The sequence below is a fragment of the Lissotriton vulgaris genome, chromosome 8, assembly GCF_964263255.1.
Source record: "Lissotriton vulgaris chromosome 8, aLisVul1.2, whole genome shotgun sequence".
NCBI classification, from domain to species: domain Eukaryota; kingdom Metazoa; phylum Chordata; class Amphibia; order Caudata; family Salamandridae; genus Lissotriton; species Lissotriton vulgaris.
Genome location: NC_141696.1, coordinates 1,559,818,610 through 1,559,845,450, shown reverse-complemented (window position 1 = coordinate 1,559,845,450; position 26,841 = coordinate 1,559,818,610). Strand labels below are relative to the sequence as shown.

General features: G+C 48.3%; 1 pseudogene; it reads left to right on the top strand.

Moving 5' to 3' along the window:
* The first annotated feature begins 24,443 nt into the window (after positions 1-24,443).
* LOC147700409 (lysine-specific demethylase 3A-B-like) lies at positions 24,444-26,352 on the top strand (annotated as a pseudogene).
* Positions 26,353-26,841: the final 489 nt, after the last annotated feature.

Genomic DNA, 26,841 nt, shown 5'->3' with positions numbered 1-26,841 from the left:
GGGCATACTGTCGGTGCCCAACCCCCGGTGCCAGCATTCCGTGGTGAACTGCCGCCCCCGGGATTTGTACTTTGCTGCAACGGAGGCCGCCCTGCCCCTGCGGAGAACTGCTGTTGGGCCCTTTTAGCCCCCGTTAAGCCGAGGAGGCCCTGGCCCAGGGGAGGTAGTGACTGAGGGTCCCCTGAACTGGTCCAGTGCCCAAATTAAGTGCTGGTTGGCTGTCGTAGGAGACAAGGTTGACCCCTGGCTAGTGAGGGTTTCAAGCCAATAGTGGCTCCCTGTTACCATTTTATGCCTGGGGTGCAAGTCAGGCTATGAAATTTATTCGCAGGTGTTCCTGCCTCATGATGCCTGCCTAGGCTTGATATCAAAGTTGTTGCCTACGCAAATCCTATGCTAAAGTGATGCTCTTGCACCTAATGTTTATGGTATGCTGAATATCTTGCTAAAAGTTTAATGCCCCATGTTTTAGGCCTGCTCCGCCCTATGCCAGGTGTTGATGCTAGGTGCGTGAGTTTCATTTTGCAGGAGGTGCTAACTTAAGTCCAGTTGTGTTCCTGCCTAATGTCTGATTTCACCCTTACAGCGTGCTTCTAGGTGATGCCGAGGATGAAGGCCTGAGTTTACCCTGCAATATTTACCCTATGTTTATGCATTTGATAACATCCTTTTTCATTTCAGCCATGGACTCACAGACTTAACCATTTTTCCCATGTAAATAATCCCCCTGATATACTTTGCTCTGGCGCCAGTTGGTGCCCTGTTGTGATTACCACTGTTATTGTGCTTTACCTTCGCAGGTTGGAGAGAATACAAACCTTATTCTTTTTCCAACCAGAAGCAGTGTTGTGTGCCTGGTGTGTCGTCTGTGGGTACTTGCGGGAATGCTTTACACTTGTCCTCCGAAGTTTGGCCTGCCCGCTCTGCTCCAAGCTACCCCCTGTAGAAGTGGCAACCCCATTTCTGACACATAGCCTTTTGCGATTCTCAAAAAGCAAGGCTCTAAAAATCGTTATTTGAGAATCGAAAAACCAAAGTTTCATACATATGGCCCTCTGTCTTGCAGTGTTACCAAAACTATGTCGGACTTTTGAACATCAAATGTCTATCTAGACTGTTCCATTCTATGGTTGGGGGATGGGTGGTTTGGAACAACCTCTACTGAGAATGACTGCATGCCCAGTGTTTGATCAAAACAGCTGTATCAGAAAGAAGGCATCTGAGACCCGAAGGGCCTAAAGGGGGGAATGTGGCATTATACAGAGCTCTTCAAGGTCAGTGTACCCAGCCATCGTTGAATGGAAAAATAGTTAGCAAACACCCTCCAAAATCCTACAGCTAGTTGTTCCTAGCCCTCCAACATACCAACGCTGCTAATAGCATAGACATATCATGCAGAGCTGTTAAGACGATCACCTCAACCATGAAAAACAAATTGATGATCACTGGTGCAGGCAGGCAGCAATGTGCTTGTGTGATGAGATCCAGACACTGGCCGCCACGGCTCAGCTTCATCAAACTACACAACTTAAATGCACCAGACAAACAGAATTCTTTGCTTAAAGGGCATTGCTACAAACAAATGGTTTGAATATCCAAGTAAACATTAGTAAGTCCAGGTCGGCGGATATTAACGAAGAAACATGCCTCTAGGTGCTACCAGAAGAAATCTATTTTCAGACCCACCAATAACGACTTCCTCATATGATGCTTTACACCATGTTCCTCCTACCAGCCCACTATCGGAGCCATATAAGACGTCAAGAACTGAAACAGACTGTAGGACAGATAGTAGTAAGACACACAATTGTTAGCATACAGATGGCTCTGCACACCATCTCACATTTGTTTTACAAAATGGCCAAACTGCATAATTGTAGCACAAATGGTAATGCAAAATGGGTAGAAAGAATATTGTGAACCATCACAAGAGTTCTAAATCAGAAAAATGAGCAATGAGGACAAAGTAAGACATCTGATTGAGTGAACTCTTCCATCACACTGTTTGTCTGGTAGAAAGGCAGGACAGAACCCATAGATGCATCAATTAGTTTCACTAATGTTTACGCAGGTATGTCACTGCTGCAGAAAATCCAATGTTTTGCAGTTGTGCAGTCTAGGTGTATCGGAAGTTTGAAAGTGCACCTTTCTAAATCTCCTTATCACCACATCTGGGTGACATCATTGCTTTGTGAAATATCATTGCTCCTTCTAAAAATTCTAGATGCAGAATATATCCAAAGTTTAGCCTCTCTTCTAGATGATACTTCTTTACAGCAATAGTGTGGTTGGTGCTCTTAAAATGAAAATGATACAAAAACAATTCCCTTTTGTGCAGAATGTTTTGGTGTCATCTTGTAGTGCTTCAAATCCTAAACTAGCACCAACGCTCAATGCTGAGCCGCCCAGCTACAATTTGCCTGGAACCAAAACAAACCCTGATGTAGCATTTCTCCCACCACGGTAAAGTTTCTGCAATGTGTATTCTAAGTGACCTGCTTGGATCTCAGAGGCTTACTCTCATCCTCAAGTTAAATGCTGTAATGTAGAGTCTATTTCCATAAACTAGAGCAGTGCTAACCATACTCTTTTGAATCACGACCCACATTTTAGGGGATAAACTAATGCGACCCACCTAGCTTTAATGTTCATGATGGAGGCTTTTTTGCTGTAATGTGTGGTAGCACACTTAATTACACACAGCACATTTTTTATTGCAATGGCCACTAAATTTGCACAGACCTCCAGTTTTATTGATAAAACTATAAATAATTCTAAATGATAATGTGTGGAAATCGGGTTTTAGTGAATATTTATCATTTGCGGAGCACCAAGTAAAGTGTTCTGGTTTGTTCTGATCCTATTAAAATTGTTGCTTTGATTACACCTCAAAATAGAAAAAAATGTTTGAATATTTACAGTTGATTTACGGGTATTTACATTTTGTTGTGTTACAAAACAAATTACATCCTACAGCTTTGCTGTTCACACTGTACCCCAGCAAGACTGTCACAATCATTTGATTTATTTTCTTTCTCTGACTGAAAAGTGAGAGGATTTTATAAAGATCAATTCTCATATTAAAAATATAAGCATCAATTTGTCAGAAGATATAGCCTGATTTTCGAAGTCTCTTTGTAGCTAACTTGCCATATTTGATGCACTTCAGATTCAAAATGTATCTTTATTTATTGCTTGGACTTTCAAGAGTCACCACCACATGTCCGCTTGCAACCTACTAGTGTTCATGACCCACAGTATGGGAAACACTGAACCAGAGTGTAGTCTGGTCCCAGGGACACTGAAGGTCAAAAGGTCACAAAAGGACTATTTCTTGATAGCTAAGGAGGGCCACAGGAATCAATGTTACCGCTTTAGTAATGCATAGAGGAAGAAACACTTAAATGTGAGATTGTAGCTTAGCCCCAAAAGGGGTACTTCCTTCTTATTAGCTGTGTTCATTATTTTGTCAATCATCAATGTATACTGTAATGGTTATTTATACCCATAGTAAAGTACACATCATAAAAGCAAAATTCATATAACCTGTTAGAACATGCACCAACACCCACGCAGCTAAATACTGAAGTACAAATCAAACTGTACAAAACCTCTTTCAAAGGGAGGCTTTACTTATGGAGCGTACGGCTGGTTGGAGGGCCCACCATCAACGTGCAAAGTCTTTTGAACTGATTATCAAAGATACCAGGGGGCCTATTGAAATCCTTCAACCACCTCCTAAGGGTGCCTACTATATGTTGCACCAGATTTATTCTGAAACAAATTCTGTAAGAGAGTGATGATTGGGCATATAGAGTAAATATGACTCCATTGCAACAGTCTTTGTGAATAGGATGTCTTGTCTCACTGCAGGCTTAAGCAAAGCATATTCCTCCTTCCCCATATAATCGCTGAGAGAGGAAAGCAATCTTTGCCCAAACATTATCAGCCTTTATGATCGTACCAAGGGAGGGAAACAACCCGGGGCTCCCTAGTGACCTGAAGCGGTCTTTAATGTATCACAACCATTGTATGTCAAGAGCATGTTCTAAAGCGAGACAATATTTCAATATTGCATGATTCAGATTGGCCTTGGATTTGAACCACAGGGCTAGCCACAACAAATGACAACCGGAGAATGTCAGATGTAGCCAAGGTCCAACTCTTCCCGGATATTAAACGTGGGGGTTGATGGAGACAAATGTTGCCTTTCTTCCACCGGACTTGGAGGGTTTGAGATGAAAACCCACATCCCACCCCATAACCAAAGAGAGGCACTTTGATCTATTGAATTGAATCATTGCCTCTATAGACATTAGTTTCAGTCTTAACATATGTAGTAAAAATAAGACCAATATGTTTTCTTAAGTTGGCTCTGATGGGACCTGGATCATTGAGTGGTATTAGACTATTTCACACTTGTAACCTATGAACATGTTCTTAGTCAAGACTTTGGGACATCAGCATTACTGACATGAGAATTAGCCAGTACGCAGCACAAGGAAGAAGCCTGACAATAGCTTATGCTGATACGGATGATCTCAGAGAAACCAAACTTTGTTTTTCTTGTCAACACCCCAAGTGACTACTATTCTAACCACCTCAGCAGTGAGAACACACAATCTTCTACTACCATAAATATTAACTTTTTATCCCATCATCCTTTGGCTCCACTTTTTCCTACCACCCTCTGTAACCATTTATCGTTCCACTAGCCCCATACAGCCACTCTCCTTCCCACGAATCTAACCACTTCACTTAGTTACCTTGTGTATTCACTTTCTTCCAGCACCCAATGTGACCACTATTCCTCCTGCCACCCCATGCAACCACTTCCTCCCCTGACCCTGTGGACCTGCTTCCCCCACTCCTCTGAGTAACCACTGCCTCCCACCATAGCCAAGAGACTACCCTTTCCACTATCACCCTATATAACCACTCTTCCTAAGAATCCGATTATTTCTTCTCACCACACTCCAGGTGCATAATCCCACAGCCTGTGCCTCCAATCTTTCATCCGCCACTCTAGGTCACTGATTTCTCTTCCCTGCACGACTGAACTCACTTTTCCTGTGTATACTAGCTCAGCCTTCTCCATATTAGATCTATTACAATACCACTTTGGCTTGGATATCCTGCCCAGACAGCTCAAACAATTGTTACTCATGGATTACGTCCACATTGAGGGAGAGGAAACTGGATAGTTGAGCAATCACTATTTTACAACCAAAACAGAGAAAAGACTGATGTCAAGTGGCCTCTAAGCACGTGTGAACATCAACCACTCCTGTAAATTGCATACTGAGGCATTTGGACCTGTACTAATGAAGGAAAAAGCAAGTCTGTTAATCCATAGTGCTGCTACAAACCTAGCGCTGGGGCTCAAGGTGCCACACCTGAAATAGGGCTACTTGGTAGCCATGGGAAAGGTTTCAGAATTGTACAACTATCTAAACAAGCCTAAATCATTAGGAGCGTTGCAGTCCAGGTGACCAGACAGAATGAAGTTGATACTAAAGAGTGAGGCATAGCTCAACTTACAAGACCCCAAGGTAAAACGTACAACTGTCCATAATACATCTTCAGCCCACAATACATTTCCAGTAGCTCATGACAATTTTTGAGCTTGTTAGATAGGAGGCTGCCTTCACCTTATTGGTGGGCAGGCACCTGAACAACTGGATAACTGCACACAATTTCAACCACAAGAAAGTCTTTCAAAGGTGGTCTAGTGACTGGAGACTCTGAATGAAGCTTCCTTAGAATTGATGATGGCTGAGATGCTGGAACCAATCTTTTACAGCAGGGTGCTTCCAAAAAGGCAGTTTATAGAACAAGTAATTCCTGCAGATAGGGTACCTGAAGCAAAGGAAACAGAGTGTGTGTAGACATGAATCAGCCCATGCTGAGAATCCGGAATCTATAGTTAGATGAAGCAGTCTGTAGAGGAACTGGGTGATTGCAGACACGTGAAGCAACTTCTGGAGAGCACCAGGGTACCTACAGACACAGGAAGTAGTCCTCCTTGGGTAGCACTTGGGTAAATGAAAACAAAGGATGTTCTTTGCTTCCTGTGTATGTAATAACTCAGCATCTGATGTACAGTCTTTGTAGAAGAACAGGGTGCCAGGAGAGAAAGGGAGCATTCCACACTTTCTCATCCCAAAAGTCATCCAAGTAAGATGAATTCAGGGAAACCCTTTCCTTAATGTGCAGTTTTGCATCTGAAATGAAAGGGAACTGATTTATTAACAAACATGCAATTGTGAAAATCTAAATAGCTAAGAATGCTTGCGTGGATTTAGAAGAAGCTGATCATACCTTGCCAGGATTTGTTATGGTAGCACAATCTTTAACATTTAGGTCCAGAACTGAAAGTAGAACTTCAAGGGTGGAAAGTGCAACCAACCGTAATGCAAACTCCGAAAATGGCCTCCAGGTTAAGGAGTGAAATACAGCAACAATAAGGGGTGTCATAGCTCCTCACAGGGCTAAACTGTCACTTCACCTTTTGCACAGCAGACAGCTACGCTCCATAACCACAAATAGTGTTTAGAAGAGAACTCTCATAAAACACCCATTGACAGATGCAAGCTATAAATTAAAATGAAGCCAGATTTACACATTTCATACTTAAGCTTGAACGATATAGGATCTAAATTAGAACTCTGAATGCTTAAGGGTCAATTATAAGTCAAATGCCCTAGTCAAAAAAGTTCATAATAACTTTAGAAATAATCTTGAAGATGGAAGCAACATGCTAAATTAAGAACTAGGGGAATGGGTTTGTGGGGAAAGGAAAATAGGCAGGTTTAAAATGTGCCTAATCAGAAGCAACATATTAGTATTAACCAATCACATTTAGTAACAGCTGTACAGTCTGCCACCAAGGATGGGTGCTGCAGAGAAAGCGGGTGGAAGGGGAAAAGGGACAGTCGCATCAATGACCAGGTATCATCATGATGACACATGGAAGTGACAAGCATTGGGGTTCTCAGGACTATAGCCAGTTTCAGGTAAAACTAAGATACCTGAAACAACCTGTTGATCAACTGGGATCGTACGTGGTTCTTTTGTGGAATTAAGCCTCCTCCAATAAGTATCAAACAACCTGCCAGACGAGATTCCATAATATGAACATAGAGCTATTCTGATCTTTATGATGGATTTGTTGCGTTTGCGACTTTTCCATCATCTGCTGCATAATCTTCAGATTTTAACAAGAAAAGTTTGTTTCGGATTCAAACGGTTAAAAAGTTACTAAAAATGCAGCAACATGTGTTGGCGTGCAATGGAAGGCCCTTTGCAAAGGTCAACGGTCACCTTTCTGTTTGCTATATTTAGGTGTTAAACTGGTACTAATGAGTTGAAACATGCCCAGAGTGTAAGCAAGTGTAGAAAGGACAAAATAATGTAATACTATCACAAAATGTGGCGCATTATACCACATAATTAGCCTTTTCTGGCTGCATAATTTAGTCAACTCCGATGCATAATTTGGTCTTCTCCTGCCGCATTATACCCAGTGGCCCAGAGCATAACCAAGGTGAACCTCCCCATCACTGCATCTTCCACGTCATGATATTCACATAATAAGGGCAAGCCATGTATGGAAAAAAGGCAACCATGTGGAATGCTTTGAATTTAATAGTGGGGGTCACATGGCGCACCATATTGGGAGTGCCAAGTAAGCCATTGCTAAAGTGTCCATGGGCAGGAATGAGTCGTTTTGTTTTAGGCAACTTGCTGCATTTGTTTTCTCTGTAGCTTCACCTCCTATTTCTCGAAACTTAGCCGTACTCCTCGTCAGTTTCTGAAGGAGCTGAGGTTTGTTGCAATCCTTGGGGTAGGGATGGAACCTGGTTATACAGTTCTACCCACTTGAAAGTTTCAGAAGGCTACAAAAACGTATTCTATCACTTTTGGTTTGACTAGCAGGAAAGCCTGTTCTGCCACTCCCCACCAATACACCATGTTTTAATTGTTGGAAGTTTGTGTGGAGGGAATAGAGAATGAGGGTGTTTTTCCATACCCTGTTGGAAAAAGTCTCATGAATATAAATACTTTTAATGTAAACCACCTTGAATGCTTCGATTATCTGAATTTGTTTACTGGGGGCTGCTCTGCGGGTGCGGATGTGACTGCTGTGCTGGATACTCTCTTCTTCAGCCTCTTATATTAGTAGAGAAGTTGTGTGCTTTGATCAGCTTTGGTTGACTTTCACTTTTAGTGTACCTATTGAACAGGCCTGTGAAGAAGTAGTGAGACAGCTAGAGTGCAAGTAGTATCCCAACTAGTCTTCAACTAAGCGGGTGTCTAGAGAGCTAACCTGTGCCACTCAGCTGTAGTAAATTGTCCTTTTCCCCTGGATTAATTGGGAAAGCTTTACGGATCATACACAAATGTTGATACTTTTTACATGCAATGGTTTCTGAAAGTCTACCTAGAAGGAACTTGTGCTTCAGCTCACTAGGCCGAGCTGATGCGGAGGCATCTGTGGGACCTGTGTGTCACAGACCTCAGTATGTGGATCAATTCTAGTGCAAACACACAGTTAATTTCAGAAGACACATTGAAGACCATATACAGAATTTTCAGTGAATGAGGATTTAGCAACACTGGCTATACCAAATATGACTGATAAGCTTGAATGAGCCCTTTCCTCTTCCTCACCCAGCATACATGCATTATTCAATGTTTTCACATCTGATCTTGGAGATGCACTACCATTCAAGATTTGAGACATTGAAAGGTAGTGAATTGCCATCTGAGTTAATAAAAGCAGCATATGATCTCTGGGGGTATGCCATGCTCTAGTACATTTATTCTTACTGTGCGTGTCTGATGGCCCCATTCCAATCACCATAACAGTCTGAAAGATTCACAATTCCATCTCAATATGAAATCTTCTGGACCTTCCTGCAAACAATAGTTGAAGAGATTTTTAAATCTTTTCCTATCTGTAGGAAAGTGCCCCTTTTTGCATGGTTGCTCCCCATGTTTATTTAGTTTGACTGAGTGTGCCCTATGTTCCTGCAACCCAAGGCCTATGTTCTTTCCCCAAACTCTACTTATGCGAAACCCAGTTGTCAACTCTGGCCACATACAAGTCCCTTGTAAAAAGTACCATAGGTATTCTGACCAAAGAAAGCCCTTATGGGCTGCAGCACTTATTGTGCCACCCTTACAGGCCCGGTGTGTACACACACGTACACACACACCTTGCAGGCTCTGTGTTTTGCTGCAGCTGCCGCTACCAGACAGGTGTCTGGATCCCAGAGTCGGGAGCCTGCCACACTCGGGGTCCTGAAACAAAGCACATCCTGGAACGAGGTGCCAAGGCTCCAGGTTGGGCAGGTCCAGGTAGGGGAAGCTTCAAAGGCTTGCCGCCTTTGTAAGCTACCCGAGCCATTTGCTACTCCTAGCAACTAGCCTCCACTAGCTCTGATCCCCATTTTGGGAAGTAGAATGAGCTGGAAAACCAAGGTAGGAGGAGGAGTGTGCCCACCTGTGTGAACTTTACCCCTCAGGTGAGGGACACTAGGTGAAGCACAGCTCTCAGTCCCCACCATATTTCAGATGGGGGGACCCATCCAACCATAGTGAGGCTTATGTCCCCCTCCCACTGGAGGGTGGCATAATGGGGGGTGTACCCACCCCAAGAAGGCGACCAATGGTCCGGGCCTACATCTACATGTAACACCCCAAAATTTAGTTTTCTAGGGCAATCCCGAACCTTGCCTCCTCAAAAACAAGCCAGAAAGAAGCAAGAAAATGAAGGACAGAACAGCCGTGCAGAGAGAAGACACCAACTGACCTGGCCCCAGTCCTACCAACCTGTCCAGACCTCACTCCTCTAATAGAACGTCTGTGTGTCTTGCAGCCAGCAGTCCTCAAAAACCCGAAGAACCTGCCCTGCCTTTGTGCCTAAAAAAGACGTGGTCTCCCGTGAGGCACTGGACTTGCACAAAAGTAACAGACTGACTCCGGCCAACTCTGCGAGTCCATCACTCCACTCCCAAGCCCGGCTGAACAAACTCCCTGCAATCCTAGCCTTGGTCTCAGTGACCCCTAAACCCCAACAACCTCCTAAACCCAACCTGTAGCCAACCACATAGAAGGTCCCCTCAACTGCGACCAAATGCGAGACCCAGACAGACTCTCTAACCGAAACGGTTCCTAAAGAGCAACAGTCACTGTCTTACCGACTCAGTCACCGAACGCTTGAGGTCACAGAACGACAACTCCCAAAGACGACATTTGCCTCAACAGCAGATGACCGACTCAGAGGAAATTGGGACCGAATCTGCAGTATCAGCCAAGTTTGCATCCTATACCCAGCCGCCCCAGTGCTGCTGGTGGTGTAGTTCTTGTGTGGGCCATTGGGTCCCAACATGCTGACCTCGACCCCAGGATCTTTTGTTACCCAACCTGGTGGTCAGCTCGCCGCAGTCCCCAAGCCCCGATGGCTAACCTGTGGTCCCTGCACTGAGGTACCGGGTTTTTATGACCCGGCGGTGCCAGGGAGAACACCCGAAGACCTCGTGTCCTTCCTGTTTTGGACCACAGAAACACAGAGTCTTCTAGGTGATGTCAAGGATCGAATTTATTGGCTGCAACTAGTAACAGATATCCTAGAAGTACAACAGCATGAAGCGCATGTATGTTCTCAGGAGACTGCTCGTTTTTACGGAACCAGTGTTCTCTTTTTATACTAAATAATACACTTCAGGCAAGAATTCCTTGTTTTACGGTTGGTCATACAAATATTTCTATTACAAAGAAAAAGCAGAGTCATGATGACAAGCCCACATTTCAGTTTGTCCAGTTCGTGATGGATTACCCGGCGAGGTCCGGAACTTTCATCAGATATCGACAGACCCCTAATAAAATCGGGCACCTCCTCCTTGTAAAACAGGCCATAAAGAAGAAACAGGGACAGGTGTGTGTGTGAGATAAAACATAGCTTGTATGTGATGAACAGTTTACGACATGTTGTGCCTTGATACTAATCTCATTCGGCCACTGGGAGAGGAACTGCTCGAACAGGTTTTGCTTGAGGCAGTGGAGGCAGCTCGCCCAGGTCACAGGGGAGTCAGCAAAGGTGTACGTGTCCTTTCAGATCGAATTCGGCCTTGGTCAGTTGACTATGTAAGGGCAATCACAAAATGGATGCCGCTCACAAAATGGAACCCGAGGCTTCAAGACGAAAACTACAGTTTCAGGGTGATTTCGTCACTCGATCATGACGCAAATACGTAGGTATAGTATCCCGATCATTACCGGTCTGCCAATACCAAAATCGTCATGATACGATGTTATTTTCTGACACAAGTGTAGAGCTTCGGTACCACACAATAGCGGGGTCCAGAATTTTCAGTACCACAGCACTCTGCTGCCTGTGTTCCGCTGGCAGTGCGACTCTAGTGCCAATTCAACCGAATCTTACCCACGGACCCGTAAATCCAATTCTGCTATCTCAGGACTAAATGTGGCTCGTGAGTAATCCTGTAAACCTGTATTGAGCTTGTAAAACATTTCCATTTTCCTTCTCTCAGCAAATACAGTGGCCTAATATCTAGAGATACCTGCTACATAAGAAAAGAAATTGAAAAGTAAGTCTGACTATTGGCAAATACAAAGTAAATTATTCTGTAACAAATTCAATGCTTCCAAACTGTGTTTAAACTGCATATGCTTGCAAAGTATTTTGATACTCGCCTGTACCAGGCCTTGCTTGGTTCTAGAAAATAAATATACCTAAATAATATTTACACATAACCAAGTGACATCTAATTGGGGTGACATCTTACCCCAAATCCAGTGGCACAGCCGATTCTGCCTTTGCAATTATTTTCATTTTCGTTATTTTCCAACGATGCTCCCATGTACTGCATTAGTTATCCACTCTTTCTTTTCTTGACACTGTTCACATCTACATGCGAGAAAATCAATTTTCCCAGGTTTCTCATGTTCCAAATGGGCCATCCGAACCTCTTATTGAGAACACGTACAAGCGCGGAGTTCTTAAAAGCAGTTTATTGAAACCCAATGCATTTCGGGCATCGAGGGCCCTTTGTCAGGGGAAGCTGAAAATAACAATAAAAAAATACATTATATAATGTCCACCAATACATTTGCATCCTCCCTTTCAAGAATTACTTAACATATAAATTGTTTTTCTCTACTCCATAGCTAACTTTAGAAAAAATAGCTTACAAAGAAATTCAGCAATATATTAAAATATCGGAATGACGGGCGTGGCTTAGCCAGCGGCAATGGCGGTCGCAGCTTTCTAGAGCTCCCGCTTGCCCGCGCTATCATCCTTCTATTATCCTGTTCCCCGAGCCCATCTGCCTTACCCGGAGAGCGGAGACAATTGCAGCGGATGTCGGTGTCCCTCCGGTGTGCTTGGCGGAGCCCCGTACGCCTCGAGCACCCCCGGGAGACGGCGGAGGAGGAGCGGCCCGGTGGGCGGCCGGGAAGCCGCGGACTTGCGTGGGCGCACCGGCAGCGATACCGCCGGCGCGGTGCGACCTCCCTGCCAGTTGTTGGGCGCCGGGGCAGCCCTGCGGGTCACCCGCTTGATGCGCACACCACCCCTGGGCGCGGAACGGCGCGCTTGAATTTCTGAGGAGCTTGCCTCCGTCCTGCTAACAGCTGCGGCCTGGTGATGCCTGGGAAGCCGGGGGCCTCGAGTTTCGCGACGCCCGCCTGGGGCTCGCGCTGGACGGCGGCTGCCTCCGGGGCCGGTCGGGCCTCGGCGCTGCATTTCTGCGACGGCCCCCTCCAGCTCCTACTCAGCAAACGGCCTGGAGTGCGGTGGGGCGGCCGTTGGTGGGCCAGGTGGCCGGAATAGAACCGTGAGTACCAGCGTTGGGCCCCCTGGACGTCTGTGGTGGTGGTCACTGGGCTATCTCTACCCGAGGGGTGCAACACGGCCCAGCGGGCTGCTGGCAGCGTGGGAGTAGATCCTGAGACGGACGGCGCTCCAGGGCTACCCAGTACCAGCGGCCCATCGAGGAGTGCCCTATCTCTCCCCACATTGCCAGCGGTGGGGGCCCGTGCCTCTGTGGGAGCCTTGGTGGAGCTGCGGCCTTCCTGACCTCGGCGGAGCCGGGGCCTTTAGTTTGGCGGCCCCCGCCCATCGTTGTCCCTTCGATCCTGGGACCCTCCGCTGTTGGCGCCTACAGCGCCCTACATCCTTGGGCGCATTCTGCTGCCGGCGGGCACGGCGCTCTTCCCTGCAGCCGACCGCGGTGCCAGGCCATCGGTGCGCGCCGGACCCTCCGCCCTCGCGGACCGAGGCGAGTCGGGTGGGGGCGGCCAGTGCCCGTGACGAGCCGGGGGTACCGGTGAGACCGGTGTGGACCGGGCGCCGGCCCGCTGTGGAGACCGCCGAGCTGTGCAGGACATTGTGCCCCTACGTACATTGGGGCTCGCTGGTCCCACTGGCATAGATTGGAGGAGACGGACACCTTGGGAGAGGCGCTCTGGGTGGCGCTTACATGCGCTGGGATCTAGCGGGGCTTCACGACCTGAGTCCCTCCATGTGACCGACGGCTCGGCGACGGCGAGATCCTGAGTGGACTGGTGTGCATCGGCCGCCCCGGCTGGGGCCTGAGCGGGGGACCTTCGAGCGGTGCGACCCCCCTACAGGTGCGTGCTACTGATAGATCGCCCTTGCCGCCGCCATGACCAGGGGCACGGCCGCCACAAAGACTGGGCCAATCGACAAATTTACCGGCCCTGGTGGAAGTGCTGGAGCGGCTGGTGGGGGCCAGAGTGCTGGACCGGACAACGCGGCGCTGCTGACGGCCATCACCCAGTCCCGTGATATGTTAGATGCGAAGATTGGAGCGGTGGGAGCCGATGTGATGCTTCTGCGCCAGGACCTCCGCAACGCAGTCGCTCGCATTACGGAAACGGAGACCAGGGTCACGACAGTGGAGGGTGATGTTGGCGTCCTTAAGAAGAAGATTGCCGACATGGAACAGACTCAACGAGGCTTGGCACTGTGGGTGGAAGATGCCGAGGGGCGGGCGCGACGGAACAACCTGCGCTTTGTTGGCTTTCCGGAGGATTGTGAGAAAGGGCCCATGGATGTCTTCCTGTCTCGGTGGCTGGAGAGCTGGCTGCCCCCGGACGCCCTGTCGAGCTGCTTTGTGGTGGAGCGCGCACATCGCACCTTGACGCAGAAACCGCCGGTTGGGGAGCGACCCCGCCCGATCATCGCAAGGCTCCTTAACTTTCACGACAGAGATGTTATTCTCCGGGAAGCGCGGCTTAAGGACACGCTGCTCTATGACAATCATAATATTATGATATTCCCTGATTACACCAAACTGGTTCACCAGCAGAGGCATTCCTTTCTGGAGGCAAAGGCCAAGCTGCGAGGTCTCAAGATCCAGTATTCGCTGCTATACCCGGCTCGCCTCCGGGTGGTCTTCAACTCAAAGACTCTCTTCTTCGATACACCAGAGGCCGTCTTCAATTGGACCGATGAAACTGTCAGGCTTCGCCCGCACGTCCAGCCGGGGTTGCACTCCGGGTCGCCACGTGGCTCCTCGCAGGACCAGATCGACCCGCCTGCCAAGGGGAAACGCCATCGCAAATCCCGCTCCCGGCGGAGGTCCCTGTCCCGGGATCCCTTGCTGGGGGACACTCAACCTGACACGGATTAGCCTGGCGAAGACTCAGGATTGTCGCAGGCCGGGGCTACCGGCTGGTGGCCTCTCATCGATGTCCATACCCCGTGGCTGCTGAACTCTGGCCGATGGAGCAGCCGTTGACTGGTGCAGTATTGACTCCTTTCCTGGCGGGGGTGTGGACACTTGCGGTCTGACACCCCTTGGTTCGTGGTGCCTTACTACTGATGTTGCTGTTTTCTTGGAGTGGGTTCGGGGTACACTTTATGGGCTGCCTCCTCCGGATGGGGTTGGGGGGTGGTTCTGGGAGTGTGCCTGGTTGGTTTTAAGGGGGGTCTAGTTGGGATCCATTGGTATGACTGGCTTTAGACGCTGTGTTTTGGGTCTGAAGTACCGTATACCGCGACAGATGCTTCATTGTTTATTGAGGTATTGGGGTGGGGGAGGGGGGTTCTGGGGTGTTTGGTTGCTGGTGGATTGGGTTGGGATTAGTGGGGTAGCGGGGGTTGGGAATGTGTTCTGTGGGATGCACGTGTTTCGTATGCTGTCGGCGGCTGGAGGGCTGGGAGTCTGGGTTGGGTTGCGGGGATTGTGGACACGGACCCATTGGGACAATGGCTGACGCCCCACGACTTGTGCCATCTACTGCTCTCATGCGTGTGTTGAGCTGGAATGTCCGGGGGCTCCTGGACAAGATCAAACGGGGGGCTGTGCTTCGCTGGGCAAAAAGGGACCTGGCTGACGTGCTCCTCCTCCAGGAAACGCACATGCTGGGTACTAGGGCCCTGAGCCTACAGAGGTTTGGCTTCCACCAGGTGTTTCATGCAGGGTTTGCCAGGGGCTCGAGGGGGGTGGCCATCCTGGTTCACAAACGACTACCCTATACCCATGAGCGTCAGTGGCTCGATCCGCAGGGCCGGTTTGTGTTTGTGCAGGGGAAGATTGGTGTGGAGCCCGTAATCCTTGGTAGTGTGTATGCCCCCCCCGCTGCAGTGGGCCCTTGCGGAGCGACTGTTTACCCTGTGGGCCGAACTTCCCCGTTCTTTGGCGGTAATTGGTGGCGACTGGAACGATGTGTTGGATGTGGCTCTGGACAGGCAGAGGAGGCAGGGGGTCGCGGCTGCGGCCTCGCCTACGAAGCTGAGTGCAATGATTGATGGCCTTGGATGGGTGGATGTGTGGAGACACCTTCATGCAGAGAGACGAGAATACACCTATGTGTCTGCTGTGCATGGCTCCCTTTCACGCTTAGACTGTGTATTTGTACCGGGGGCCTTCCTTGATAGAGTAAAGGGGGCGGCGATCCGGCCTCGCGGGCTGTCCGACCACTCCCCTGTGGCGGTTCAAATTGACCTTTGCAAGGCGCGCCAACCATTCAGGTGGCGGATTTCTACGTGGCACCTGCAGCAACCGGGCTATTCTCGGCATTTGCGCAGTGCGATCGCCCACTATTGGCGGGACAATCTAACGGAGGAGGTTGATGCAGTGACAGTGTGGGAGGCCATGAAACCCGCCCTGAGGGCTGTCGACATTGCCTGGTGCGCTTCTGCTCGCCGGACCCGACAAGAAAGTATTGCCACTGCAGCGGAGAGTGTGGAAAGGCGGGAGGCACGACACAGGGAGGCGGCCGATGATGTGACGCTGCGGCTGCTTTTGCAAGCACAACAGTCCTACTCCTCGGTATTGTTGGATGAGGCCCGTCAGGCGTGGCTGGCTACGCGTAGTAGGGTGTACCAGTGGGGCGACAAGTCCTGCACCATGCTCCACCGGTTGTGTCAGCAGACTTTTCAGCCGATCGCTTTACCGGGGCTGGTCGACGGCGCGGGGGTAGCGATGACAGACCCTTCGATCCTTGCTGCGAGCTTCGCGCGCTACTACGAGCGTCAGTATGCCCCTCGTGAGAGCCTCTCCCCCGATGGCATTGAGGCTTACCTCGCGGCGGTCCGTCCGCAAGCGGTACCTGACGAGGTCCGCGATGCCCTGGATCTCCCCCTGACAGCTGAGGAATTGGGTGACGCGCTGGGTCAACTTAATGCGGGTAAAGCACCTGGGCCTAGTGGGTTCCCCAGTGAATTCTACCGGAAATTCCACTTGCAGCTTGGGCCGCACTACAGACGGGCACTGGAACTGGCTCGGGAGCGGGGTAGCCTCCCCCCGGACTGGCGTCATGCCGAGATTGTGGTGTTTCAAAAGCCGGGCAGGCCCCCCGAGCGCCACGAGTCCTACCGCCCCATCTCCCTTATTAATTTTGAAGCCAAACTCCTGGCCAAGGCGCTTGCGAATCGCCTGCTTCCCCACATTTCGGCCCTTGTCCACCCGGACCAGGCGGGATTCATGCCGCACCGGGCGACGCGACACAACATTCGGCGGGCGCAGGCGGCGATTGACGCGATCGGGACGACTGGGGACCAGGCGGCACTGTTATTGGCTGACATAGATAGTGCCTTTGACTCGGTCAGCTGGACCTACCTCCTTACCCTCCTGCCACTACTGAACCTGGGTCCGGTTTTCGTCTCCTATGTAAAGCTACTCTATACCGATATCACCGCTTCTGTGCGCGTCTCTGGGGCGATTTCCGCGCGATTCCCCGTGGCCAGGGGCACTCGTCAGGGGTGCCCCCTCTCCCCGTACCTCTTCGCGCTGGCCATGGAACCTATGGCCGCCCGAGTGCGCCAGGACGCGCTCTATCGGGGCTTCGTGTGGGGGTCGGGCCACTCGGACCGCATTGCCCTGTATGCGGACGACGTGCTCTTCTTCATGACTGACCTACACCGTACAGGGCCTCGTGTTCTCGACATAATGCGGGAGTTCGGTCAGGCGTCGGGGCTCTTTCTTAACCCTCGCAAGTCAACCCTGTGGATTCTGGGGGGTGCCTCGGTGAGTTGCCAGTGGGCTGCGTCTCTTCAGGTGGCGGTCGATGGCATGAAGTACCTGGGCGTTTACCTCTCGGCCTCGCCTGCCGTGGCATGGGATCGTAACATCCAGCCGGTGTGGGACAGGGTCCAGGTTGACGTTAAGACCTGGACGCGTATGCCCCTCAATATCTATGGCCGGTCGGCTATTTTCAAAATGGTGGCCCTGCCTCGGCTCCTCTACCAACTACAGAATCACCCGTATAAAATAGACCCGCAGTGGTTCCGTGGTGTCAACTCGGTGCTGGGCAGATTTCTGTGGGCCGGGGGTGCCTCTAGGGTGGCACTGCGTACCTGCTTTCTCTCTACATACTGTGGCGGCTTGGCGTCCGCGGACCTGCTATCATATTACCAGGCCTCCCACCTTCTAGTGCTCAACGAGTGGTGGTATGGGGATCGTAGCGATCCGGCCTATGCACTGGAACACTCCTTGATGGGCGGTGCCACACTCCACACTCTGCTGTACTCGGCCAGGCGGAGGAGGGCTTTGCCAAGGGTCACCCAGGTGGTCTTTGCGATCTGGCGGCAGGCTCTGCGCCGTATGGGGTGGTGGGGCAGACTGACGGCCGAGACGCCGCTGTGGCATAACGGTCTACTACCAGAGCTGGCCTCCTTGTCCGGGTTCGGCGGCTGGGACGCGATCGGGATTTCGTCCCTCGGTAATGTTCTCAACGGAACCACACTTAAGTCCTTCCAGGACCTTAGCTCCGAGTATAATTTGTCCAGGACCCAATTCTTTCGCTATCTTCAGTTCCGCCATGCCCTTGGCCCCAGCCTGGTGGGGTTGGAACAGCTCCCCGACTTTAGTCCTATTGAGGCTAAACTGTTTATGGGCGACCTGGGCGACAAGAAAGTCTCTCAGATATACCGCTCCCTGGTCGTCAACTGCTCCCCCTCCCTCTCGGTTTTGAAGGCCTCCTGGGAGAATGATGTTGGCCCCTTGGATGATGACGATTGGCGGGAGGCCCTCGAATCCCCTCGGAGCGCAGCTATAGCCGTCCGTCTTCGGTTCATTCAATTTAAGTACCTCCATAGGGCCTATTATACTAGGGAGCGGCTGTGGCGTGCGGGCCTCATAGCTGCCCCTGAATGTCTGAGGTGTGGTGCTGAGAGGGGGACGCTTTTCCATACCTTATGGTCCTGTGAGAGGCTGACCCGATTCTGGGCGGGAGTGTGGGACTGCCTGTCGGAAGTACTGGGGTGGGACGTTCCCCGTACCCCTAGGCTGGGTCTCCTTCATATTCTGGAAAATGTTGGGGGTAACATTTACAAGCGCCATCTACTGCTGTTGGGACTAGTGGTGGCTAAGCGTGATCTGGCCCAAGCATGGAAGTGCGAACGTGCCCCCCCCCTGAGTGCGTGGAGGGCAGGATTAGACTATCTGATGGGTTTAGAATTACCAGTGTTTGAGGCCAGGGGGTGCCCCCGGAAACACTATAAGATCTGGAAGCGGTGGGCAGACTACAGGGGTCTGGACCTCGATCCCCCAGCTGATATTGATGATGTACTGGCCCTTGACGTGGACCCCGGGCCCTAGGCTATTAGCCGACTCTGACATTGCTTCCGTCTCCTGTTGCTGACTTGCGATCACGTGCACTGGGTTAGGGTGGGATAAGGGGTGGGTAGTTGGAAGGGGTGTTGGGGGATGCTGTTGGGGATGGGTGGGTTGGGGGGCTTAGGGGCGTGCCCCTTTTGTTTCCATAAAACTCTGAGTTCGCTACCATGCCTTTCTCTGTCTGTGTTGTTGACAGTCTCCTCCTGACTGTGGAGGGCTGTCCTGAATTTTGATTGAACTCTTAATAAACACGGTTTTGAAAAAAAAAAATATCGGAATGAGACCACAATTGTTTCTGGCAGCGATCGATATCTTAACATTTCAATTTGACTCTTTTTCACCCAATCGATAATTGCACAGGCAGAATCGGCTGTGCCACTTGATTTGGGGTAAGATGTCGTCCCAATTAGATGTTGGTTTAGCATTAAACATGCAGTTTGGGCTAGGCACGTCACTAGTGTTAAGCACTCAAAGCTGAACTTCGAAGTCAAATTAAGTGAAAAACAGTGAAAACTAAGGAGTGCAATCTGCACATGTTTTATGCACATAACCAAGTGGTCAGAGTACAGTCGTCGAGTGTGTGAAATCAGCAGCCCGAGTATGTTCCATAAATACTGAGCACTGCCCTCTGATAACGCCTTGCTGCTCGCCCACACTACCACAAATAGAGAGTAAGGTACTATCTACTTTAACATCTGCCTACCTGTGGGGGATCAACTGGACTGTGCACACTATACCTCACTATGGTATAGCATATACAGAGCCAGCTTCCTACACTATCTGTTACACTTAGCAGTTACCAGACAATTCACACCTCATCAACATTGTGAAAGTTGTGGTTTGCTGAGCACAGTTATGAATAAGGATATATTCAAATCTTCAATGAATGGTGTTCATTTCAGTCTTAATTACACCAGTTTGTGTTACGCTTACAGTGTACAAAACAGCAGTTATCACAATTTTAAAAAAATGTGAAAATAAATCCAAGGATTTTAATGACCACAACCCTATTCATGCTGGTGTCATTCCAGCAATTTTAGTAACATTACAGGACAGGCAGTTTGTATACTTCAACCATATTGTACTCTTATGATGAGAATGCTCTGGGCACATGCACCCAATGTATCTGCTATTCTCTTTTTCTACTGATTCTTCAAAAATAATAAAATAAGTGAACAAAGTACACAAGTTGTTTTAATCTATGTCGGGACCCTATTGATTTTGAAGAACCCCGTCTAGCTGTGCTAGCTTACCTCCTCTCCGTCAGGCCATGGAGTTAATTTAAAGTCTGTCAAACAGAGTCACATCTCAGTTTTCAGGAGTGGAGATCTTCCTGAACAGGTAGCTTTGAGGCAGCATGTGAATGTGTCATTGTCATTGTCAGATCAAATTATAAGACCCACATTTAAATGCCAACCAGGTGTACCATGTGACCTATCAGAAGAACCCATTACAACCAAACCAAATCCACTTTGGGGGCAGACAAGCCTCCATAACATTTCATTGGTCCAGATCCCTATAAATGTTAACCTCAGACAGTCACAGAATGCCAGATCAAAGAGAAGAGGCATAACTTAGGAGTACAATTGAATTGTAGTGGGTTTGCATACCCGATGTGCAAAGCCACAGTCTTAGTGGAATGTCTGAATTTGTGCCAAGGATATGGTCATAAACTTCTGTTGACAAGATGCTTGTTTACAAGGTTCACGTTCATAATTGTACGCAGCCCTTTGTTTCTCTTTTCCACAACATGCAACCTAGAATAAGAGCTGCATTTCCTCATAGCCACCAAAGCCATGGCCACCTAGACAAGGAATTTCTCGATAGTCAAACTTCTGGAGAATATCGGCATTTTCCACTGGGTCTAAGAAAGAGGCAGATAAATGTTGATCCACCACTTCACAAGACCAGGGTCACTACTTGCCTCTCCAGGGTTGTCAAGACGACTAGACCCTCTTGGTGTTTGGTGCTGAGAACTTTGGGTCCTCACCAACCTGCACACCGGGTAAATGGCCAGCAGAAGACATTCAGCTGGTGAAATCTGTAAACTCAATATTCTGCCCAGTCTGTGGAACCAAGACCATCTTGAGGATTGAAGGTTCGTGAAAGAGTTTTTCCAATTTCAATATCATTCTGTGTTAAGCTGCTTGTCATCCTTCAGGCAAAGAGCACACTGTAGTCGAATCCTAGCTGAAATACTGACTCCAACATGTTCGTTAAGTTTGAAAAGTGGAGCTGTAACTGTCTTGTGCCATCAATTATACCACTGAAGCTAGTCTGGGGAATGGGGTGCTTGGGATTTATCAATTATATTTGCACAACACTCTGCATAACTTAATTGGATGTGAGGCAAAGGGGAAAACTGAAAGGCACTCCCTACACCCAGAGCATGCTGGGCTTGGCTGAAGGACAAGCACACTCATCTCTAGGGGTCGGCACATGGTCAGCTTTAGGAGAGTCCCATAGGTGCTGCCGCACCTGGCAGTGAGCTCAGGAGGGCCCTGTGTTTAGAAAGAATTTGTAGATATAACACCATCTGCTACAGAGTTCTTTGATGTTCAGTAGTTTTCAGGCAACAATAAAAATATCACTGTGGTGAACGCCATTTGACAATTCTCATTCCATGTAAACAGGGTTTTCGTTTTTAGCAACAACCTTAGTGGTTCCACAATGCTAGCATAGTTTTTAATGAATTTAGCATAATATTCTGAGAGTCCCAGAAAGGATTTCAGTTCCTCTGCACTTACAGGTGGTTTTGTTCCCTGAATGGCTTCGACCAAAATTAACTTAGGCTTGATCCCATCCTTCGAGATTGTGTGTCCCAGGTACTCTACCGACCTCACCCCAATGCAACATTTCTCTTTCTTTAAGGTCAACCCAGCTGCCTCTAACTTAGTCAACACCGCCCTCAAGATGGTGTTGTGCTCTTCCATATCCCTCCCATAGATGAGTATGTCATCCTGAAAACACATAGTTTTGGGAAGACCCTCCAGCACATTCTGCATGATCCTCTGGAATGCTGCGGCAGCCGAAGCTAAGCCAAAAGGCATGCGAACGTACTGGAAAGCTCCCAAAGGTGTAATGAATGAAGTAAAGTGCCTTGAACCTGGGGTCAACTCCACCTGATGGTATGCGGATGACAGGTCCAAGACACTAAAATAGCAAGCTCCCTTGATCAAAGTGAGTACCTCGTGTTTGCTTGGTAAAGGATGCCTGTCCACCCATATACAGCTGTTCAAATCTCTAAGGTCCACACAAATCCTAATGTCTTTGCTAGACGATTTAGTTGTAAGAACAATAGGAGCCAACCACTGAGATCTATCTATAGGTTCAATGACCCCTTGGGCTAATAATCTGTCTAGTTCTGCTTTAAGTGGGGCATGCATCAAGTGAGGTATGGGCCTTACTTTATGGGCGACCGGCTTAGCTTGTTTTTAAGTTTTATAGCATGCTGGTAGTCCTTGAGTAATCCTAACTTATCGGTAAATACCTTGGGAAACATTTCACACACCTCCTTGCCTCCTTCAGACAAGTCTATCAGAAGTACCTGATCCGGACTGTTGGGGGTCTAGCTTAATACCTAAGTCACGTTGGTGTTTCCACCCCAACAGATTGGATCCTTTTTTCGTGAGATACACCTTGCCTACTGTACATCTCCCTTTAGAACCAATCTCCACAGTAGCCATGCCCACCAAAGGTATGGGATCACCAGTGTACCCTCCAGGATGTATGTCTACCGGTTGTACACTTAGTTGTTCCTTTGAAAACATTTTAGTGAATGTGTCAGCTTCAATAATAGTGTAAGGCGAACACGAGTCTGCGAACACGGTTACCTCTTTACTGTCTAATGTAATGGTGCACGAAGGAGACCCCCAGATGCATCCTCATCTTGAACTTCAAAAATCATTTTGACCTCATGGGTAGCCTCTGGTTCAATAGATTGGACTGATTTAAACTGAGCATCTTTGCAAAGCCTGGCCAAATGTCCTCTCCTACCACATTTGTGACATGTGACTGATCTTACCGGACAATTAGCATGGTTGGCCAGATGATTGGGGTTACCGCACCTGAAACACTTAAGCTTGGTCCCAGGAGGAACCTGCCCATGAGGCTTGCCTTTAGAATCTTTGTTGGTATCTTGTTTATTGCAAACCAATCTGTGTACATAAGGGTCACTTTTCAATTGAGTGTATTCCAAACAATGTGCCCATTGAGAAAATCGTCGGGCATCACTAACTTGAACAACCGAGGGGAGGGAAAATACTTATAAGGGGAATGAAGAGAATAGATCAATATAAAGGAAAGAAAAGAAAAAGGGGGGAAAAATATAATCTTCAGAAAAAATAAAACAAAAGGGTGTGCAGGCAGGCAATCCATTTGTACGTGTCTAATGGCGTATCTCACTATTACCATGCGTGGGAGCTAAGGCGTGGGGTGGTAGTGTGAATAGTACTTGGACCTAAACCCAGATTGTGCGTAGCAGGCCCCGCATATAGTGGATGGGCTGATGCTACTGGTTTGTGGTGCGACAGTAGCATCGTGCAACTCTGGCATGTTATGTCTATCATGGTCAGAGACTATTTCCTCTCCCTATGCCTACACCATCGTCCCTCTTGCCTGTCATCCAAGCTATGTCCGATGAGGTGAGCCCCTAAGTGATTCCCTGGTCAAGACAAGCTTGATGAAAAGATTTCACGATCTCATCCCAGAGTTGCGCAATTGGGAATGCCCTTAATCCCGCCATTTCCTCCTTGTGAAGAGTAGTGCTTTCCACTGCCACCCAGTTATTGAAGGAGGTGGTCCAATGCTTTACATGCGGTGCATCCCTGCTTTTCCAATGCTTGGTAAGGAGTCTTTTGGCTGTAACGAGTCCCAGATCCCAGAATCTAGCCTGGACCTTGTTGTGCTTCGTTCGTCTGTATAAGCCAAGCAAACATGCCTCCCATGTATGTGGCAGTGCCACGCCAGTTCCTTCTTTCAACAGTGTTGTCACCGTTTGCCAATACGTCAGTATTCTGGGGCAGGCCCAAAGCATATGGAGGATAGTCGCACCCACTAGTGAGCATAGCGGACACGCAGAGGTATCGATTGCGAAGTACTGGTTGATTTAGTCTGGCGACAAATACGCTCGGTGTAGTATGTAAAATTGGATAACCTAGAATCGTGAGTTCCGCGGGACATTAGTGGGTCCTTCTAGAATCATTGTCCATTCCTTATCTGTCCAGTCCTCTCTCACTATTTTGTTTGTTCATGAAGCCCTCACCCACCACCCGCCAGTGACCGAGAAGTCATAAAACGCCTGCAAAACAACCCCACCGTGATCATCTAATGGAGCACAACTTGGTGATGGCAGAGAGAAAAGCAGCAGGCGGCTATATGGAAAGTGTACAGTGGCCTGCAATGAAATACAAAAGCTTGGTGGACAATGTTGGATTGGGAACAGTTACAGCGGTACAGTATCTCGGGGAAGATGGAAAAGCATTTCTGTCTGACCACCTTTTAAAACCTCTGCAGGATGTGTGCAGTCTAAAGCACTCCCTGCTGAATAATCGAAATGTGAATGTAGAAATTCAAGATTTACTCAATGAAAGTTTGGATGAAAGCCACTTGTTTCAAGGCACCAGAAGCCTAATTGGCTCGAAAATTCGAGTCTACAGTTTGGACCCCTCAACACAATGGTTCACAGCAAGAGTTGTAAATTGTGATTCTAGCTCAAAGATTCTAGAAGTCAACTGTGATCAGGTTCCAGGATTAAAAATTGTTGATCCTGCACGGATTCATGTGGAAATCGTACATGAGGGCCCTGATGATTGTGGTAAATCTATTAAACCTCCCACTTTGAAAAGAAAATCGGAAAGCGAAGTGACAGCTGATGTTAAGACGAAGCGATTGGACTCTGAGGGTATAGAGGCTAGCAATGTTGAAAACATTTCAAGAAAAGAGGAGAAAAGTTCAACTGTAACAGAGCAGCCAAAATCAACAGGACTGTCTCCACTGCAAAAGACCACATTGGATGTCTTTAAAGAGTTACTGTCCTCTGCCCATCAGCTGCCACCTCCAATTCTACAACCTGCACAACATGTTCCAGTTTTTGGAGAAGCGCTCTTAGGATGCACAGCAGCAACTCCTGCGAGTAAAGACCGGAAGCAGGATACACCCCCACCAGCAAATTCCCCTCCGAGTTTCAGCGTCCCTTGTTCTTTTGGCCTTTTCAATACAAATCCGTCTCAAGACAGACCTTTGGCTTTAATTTTTCATCGAATACCCAAAATGACACAAATCTATTTTGCAATAATGCCTTTTTACCAAAACCTTTTGGTACAAGTGATATTGGGGAGTCCAAATGTCCAGAAGAATTTCCAACAAGCTTCAGTACACAGCCCCTCGCTCCAAGTTTTCTTTCTTGGACTGACAGAATGAATAACGAGAAACGTAAAAAGCCAAAAAACGTATTTGAATCCTTCATTAAATGTAAATGTAAATGTAAATGTATGAAGCTTATATAGCGCATGACTTACCCTGGGGCATCTCCGCGCTTGCTTAGGGAACCCGTCCAGGTATTCCCCTGTGAGATAACCCTGGCAGGGTATCCACAAGGTGAAAGCCAGGCATCCCACCGCGAGGGGCCGATGTGGAGATTAAGCAAGCTATTGCCCAGAGTCGCAGAGTGTGAACCCTGCGACTCTGGGCAACGGATACTTTAAGTAATGGCTTTGAAACGACAGCAGTGAAGGACAGTTTCTCTACACCGCTGGTGTTTCAAAGGGAGATTCCCCAAACTGTACCATCACCTAGTAAAAGTCCAGAACTGCCAAAATTACTGGATTCCCCATCCGAAGATGAAGACGGCTCAGCAGTGCGAAAAATCAAACCAGCCTATGACCAGAAGCATCATTTTGAAGACCTGTACAGAAGAAAAGTTTACCTTGAGAAATTGGCAGCAAAGGCAGAAAAGGCTGCTGGTATTGTTGGTAATTCTAGAAGAGTAACTGTTCACAAATCTGTCTTAAGTGACGCTAGGAAAGTTAGAAGGTTGCAGGAAAGTGGGGCATCGTTTGTGCAAGATGGCTCCTGCAATGATGATGCACCTCACCTGCATAAGTGCCGGGAATGCCGCTTAGACCGATTTGGACGAACCAACGAAATAAAGGATTCTGGGAAAGACAAAGAAAAAGAACAGGGAAACTGTAGCTCCACACGGAACTTTAATTACCAACAGAAAAGCATAGATGCATGACAAGCATGAACACCATCAAAGAAAGCTCTTAGATGATCTATAACAGTGCAAAGGTTGGCCACCCTTAAGTGAAATAGTAATCTCTTCCCCAACTGGGTGCAACAGTGGGTCTGGACGACCTCCTGAGAGCTGCATGGCTCAGATCATGTGGTTGGGGTTGCATTTGAGGAGTCAACACTTCACTGTGTGGTACCACCCTGTCCATACTCCACGTTTGACCATTAGCCAGTTGTACAACATTTTTGGCAACTTTAGTTACTCTCATGGGTGATGAAAACCTGGAGGCAACCTTCCTTCTTGCTTTGGGAAGGTCTATGCGAATCCAGGCCCCTTCCTTCGCCTAGCTAGATTTTACATGTTTATCCACGTTGTACCTTGCTTTGTACTTGTCCTGGTGACTCTTGTACCTCACCCCTACCTCTTCCCTATCTACTTGACAACTAACCTGTCTTTTGATGGGGGGTGAAAGCCTAGTCTTGGGTCTTCTCC